Consider the following 5510-nt stretch of genomic DNA (forward strand, 5'->3'; position numbering starts at 1 on the left):
TCAGTTAGACACACTAATGTAGACCTGGTTCGCTAAGACCACCGTTCTGATACCAACTGAAAGGACCCGTTCATATACATTATAAACGATTCACAATAGTTGATTACATCACGAGGTATTTGACCTCTATATGATACATTTTACAAACATTGCATTCATTTTTAAAAGAAAAACTTTCTTTACAACGAAAGTTGATGGCATGCACACCATTTCATAATACATCCAACTATAATTGACATAATAATAATCTTGATGCACTCAATGACTCGAATGCAACGTCTTTCAAAATATGCCATGAATGACTCCAAGTAATATCCTTAAAATGAGCTAATGCACAGCGGAAGATTTCTTTAATACCTGAGAATAAACATGCTTTAAAGTGTCAACCAAAAGGTTGGTGAGTTCATAGGTTTATCATAACAATCATTTCAATATATTAATAGACCACAAGATTTCCGTTTATAAATATATGTACACTCTCAAGTGTATAAAAGTATTCTATAAGTTGTAGGCACCCGGTAACAAGCCTTAACGTTCATGTTTTACCCTCTGAAGTACACCAGATCAGGTGTGTTTAAAATAACCTCGAAGTACTAAAGCATCCCATAGTCAGGATGGGGTTTGTCAGGCCCAATAAATCTATCTTTAGGATTCGCGCCTACCATACATAGACAAGTAGTTTAATGTTACCAAACTAAGGGTATATTTCTGGTTTAAACCCACGTAGAATTAGTTTTAGTACTTGTGCCTATTTCGTAAAACATTTATAAAAATAGCGCATGTATTCTCAGTCCCAAAAATATATATAAAAGGGAGCAAATGAAACTCACCATACTGTATTTCGTAGTAAAAATACATATAACGTCATTTAACAAGTGCTAGGTTGGCCTCGGATTCACGAACCTATATTAATTATATATATTTATATGTTGGTCAATATTTGTCTAACAATTTTTGGTCAAGTCATAGTGTACCACAATCCTAATGCTCGAGACTAATATGCAAAAGTCAACAAAAGTCAACTTGACCCAAAATGACTTCTAAAATTTATACGTGTTTATTATATAACTTAACTATAGTCGTTTTATATATTTAAATATATTTATTAGATCTTATAATAATAAAAGTCATTTATTAATAAAAATTTATATTAACGTTTATATATGATAAAATATACTTTTATATATCTTAAGTAGTAAAATTTATAAAGTTCACTTAATATCGTAAAACTATAGTGGTAAGTATTATTAATGTAATTATATTACGCGTGGTGAAAAATATCTTTGTATCCCCTATTTATTTGATAAAATAATATTGATCATAATAATAATGAGTAAAAGTTGTATTATTTTGTAATAATAATAATTATTATTCTATAAAAAAATAACAATATTTATATTTACTAAAAATGGTATTATGATAAAATGATAATACTAACATAATAGTAATAATGATATTTTATAATAACAATGATATTTCTATTAAAATAATAACGACGATAGTAATAATAATCATTTTAACAATAATACTAAAATTCAGTTAACTATAACTTCTAATCCGTTCATCGAAACCATTCGATATCTAAATGAAAAGTTCTTAATTTTTGGCTAGCTTTTCAATGACATGCATATCATATACCCTATCTCAGTAGCATATGTATCTAATTCAGAATTCAACAAACCTATCTAAGGACAATATCGAATGTACAAGCATGCATAATCCTATATACTCGAGCACTAGTCAGGGATACACTATTGATATATAAAAGTTAAGTTATGAGTGCTCACGTATCAATATTGAGATTCAATATTGCAGGAAAGTACGTAGACGCAACGGAGATGATAAACACTAGATTGACCTCACGAGCATACCCATGAACCATACCCATCACCTTCATAGCTATAACCCGTAATTTCCTTAGCTTCGACTCATTCAAAAAACTATTTTGAAATCACTCGGACATCACTCCGTCGTAATATTTTATGTATACTAATAATATCTTGAAATAATACAGAGCAAATATATATATATATATATATATATATATATATATATATATATATATATATATATATATATATATATATATATATATGTAAATCGATTGAGAGAGTTTAGAGAAATATATTTTTAAGTTTCTATGAAATAATGAAACCTATTGAATTCTATTTATAATAAATTTTTGAATTATTAAAGTGAATTATTAAAGTATGAATTATTAAAGTGAATTATTAAAGTATGAATTATTAAAGTGAATTATTAAAGTATGAATTATTAAAGTGAATTATTAAAGTATGAATTATTAAAGTGAATTATTAAAGTATGAATTATTAAAGTGAATTAATACGCGTATAAATATATATAATATTAATTTGAATCGTTATATATATTTAATGAAATAAAATATAAATATCATTATATTTATTATACTGGTTAAGTAATGAGTTGTCAAAAGTGATTCCAGATATTTATAAAGGTTATATACATTTTAATAATAAAGTTCTTTTTAAACTGAAAACGTTTTTGTACGTTTAAAAATAGATTAATAGAATATTATGGAAACCAATTCTCCATTAGCTTTTGTCTAACTTTCGTAAATGACACTTTTTATTTTTATTTATAAATAGCTTTACAAATTATTCCGAATATCGTTAAGAGGAATAGATTTTCTCAAATCATAGTGGACCTCTCAACAGAGACTTGTAATCATAATTCAATGTTTCTGATAATTCAATCATTTAATATATATTTTTTTTAATTTCGTCGATAATCATATTGAAACAAATACGTTCATATAAAGCATTATAAGTTTAAATACTTTGTTAACATTTTCAATTTATAACATATACACATATACATACATATTCATATATGTTCATTTAATGGTTCGTGAATCATTGGAATTTGGTCGAGGTTTAAATGAATGTATAAACATAGTTTAAAATCCTTGAGATTTAACTTAACAAACATTGCTTATCGTGTCAGAATAATATAAAGATAAAGTTTAAATTTAGTCGGAAATTTCCGAGTCGTCACACCATTACCTCATCATCCATTAATCATACCATTATCATCTTAAAAGTGAAAGTTAGCGGTATACTTGCACTAAAAAAAATAGTTAGTGCAATTGAAGGCCCACTGCTATATTAAAATAGTGTTGTGAATTAGGATAAGTTAATAGAAGTAGCGACTGCAGCAAAATAATGTCACCATAAACAATTATTTATTGTCTTCGTCATTCGTTACATTACCATCTCAACATAGGTTGATGTAACAGGAATAAAACAAAAACAGCTGCTGCTGCAGTCGTGTGAAACAGGAGGGTGCAGCAGTCTTTCAACATGATTTTGAAGAATGTTTGAGCGTGGATGTCGGAACAGGAAAACATAACCAGTAATAACAGGGGAGTTGGGGTGGTGTTTGTTGTGAATTTATCGTGAACAAAAACAGAAACAGGCGGGTTGTAGCAGCAGCTACAGTGAGTGGTTTGATGCATTCGTGAGGTTTGGTTGTATCAGACAAAACAGAAACGGTTGTAGTCTTTGGTGATCATAGGTGGTTGTTTAATGGTGGTTGATCTATTTGATAAAGATGGTGGTGATGGCTTGGGTGGTTGTGGATCGAATAACAAAAAATAATAATAATAATAATAATAATAATAATAATAATAATAATAATAATAATAATAATAATAATAATAATAATAATAATAATAATAATTATAATAATAATAATAATAATAATAATAATAATAATAATACCGGTAATGTGCAGGTGGTTTTTGGCCTTCGAACAACAAAACTGAAGAGGAAACAGCAGCCTCTGTAACGACTCGACAAAATCGTCATTGACGAAGTCGTTAACTTAGGTCCCGCTACGTGGTCGTAGTCCCTATATGAGACGCGTTTGACCAAAATTATGTCGCATTAATTTGAAACGTACAAGACTTTCAAAGTTTAGTTTACCAAACGGTTCGAAAACAAGTTTAAGTTTACAAGAGTTATAAAGTATGAATGAAATAACTTGCGACATAATTAGTTTAAAATCACAGTTGCTATAAATAGCGTAAGTATGTATGTATGCTTGACTCCAAGCAAGTAATCAGAGTGTATGCATGTATGCTTGACCCCAAGCAAGTAATCAAAGGCGCGGAAGCATGTATCAAGTAGTTAAGTATGAACTTGAGAAACATATAGAAAACTGTCAACGCAAAATGTTGGTGAAATCATAGGTGTTTGTAAACGTTGTTTTTGAACCACAAGATTTAGTATTTCCATAAAATTGATCATCCAAAAGTTTGCATTCCAAAATAGGTTCGCGAGCACCCAATTATCAAGGCTTAACTTTCCTTCCATAGAACCCCATCACAATAGTGTTAGAACATACACTGTTTCTTGAAAATATATTCCATCCGAAATGACGGTAGCGAACCGTCTTAATGAGGGTTTGTCAAACCCGTATGGATCCACACAACATAAATTCACGCTTACACCCAGCAAGTGTAACTAATGATAATCGAATTGAGGATTTTGTTCTAACTCGCTGTGGAATGTTTGTTTCATCGAACTTGTGTTCAAAATATAAAAGTAAGTAATACAGAATGTAACAAAGTATATGTTTCTCAGCCCACGATTTATAAAAATTGTTGAAAAGGTGGGACTATGATCTCACCTCGAGTGCACGAGTATAAATGTACTTCACAAAGTAAACGTATGCATGAAAGTTGTTTAGCCTTGACCTAAACAAGTAAGTTGTATCAATATCGGTAAACACGGTCGGTCAAAGTGTTCAATTAGTCCTATGGCTCGTTACAACTCGATTACTATAGCATGTGAGTCAAGTTGTCACGTTTCATGCAAGATACAAGTATAAAAGCATGTTAGAACGATTGCACAAATATTCAGTTAAGTTTGATTAAAAGTCAACTTGGGTCGGGTCAAAGTCAACGAAAAAGTCAACACGTTCGGGTCGGGTCTCGAACTATTTTTCTGAGGTTTTTAATCATATATGAGCATGTTAGAATAAGTTACATGTGAATTGGAGATGCATAGCATAGCAAACATTTTTCGTAAAATGGCAAACCAAAACAGTCCCTGGCAGTGCATTTGGATGGTGTCCAGATTTGCTGGACGGCATCCAGATTTGAAGGCCTGGACGGTGTCCAAGAATCTGGACGGTGTCCAAGAATCTGGACGGTGTCCAGATCAGTATGCAGGCCCTGTTTTGCTGCAACAAACAAATGCACGAACCTAACTTCAACCATTCACAATTTAAGATTCGCAAACCATCAAAACATGTATCTTATATCATCGGAAAGGTATTTTGACAAGGAAAACGTCTAAACACATTTCATCAATCACTTTGACACTTACAACAACTAAAATCACATTAAATGCTCAACATTTATTACATTCAAGTTCATAAATGCGGTTTGGTGATTCGGGAACTTACTACCTACATACAATACGCCATTTTGTAGGTAATTAAGCATACAATCCAACTAAACACTT

This window comes from Rutidosis leptorrhynchoides, chromosome 5 (genome assembly GCF_046630445.1).
Source record: "Rutidosis leptorrhynchoides isolate AG116_Rl617_1_P2 chromosome 5, CSIRO_AGI_Rlap_v1, whole genome shotgun sequence".
Classification (NCBI taxonomy): Eukaryota; Viridiplantae; Streptophyta; class Magnoliopsida; order Asterales; family Asteraceae; genus Rutidosis; species Rutidosis leptorrhynchoides.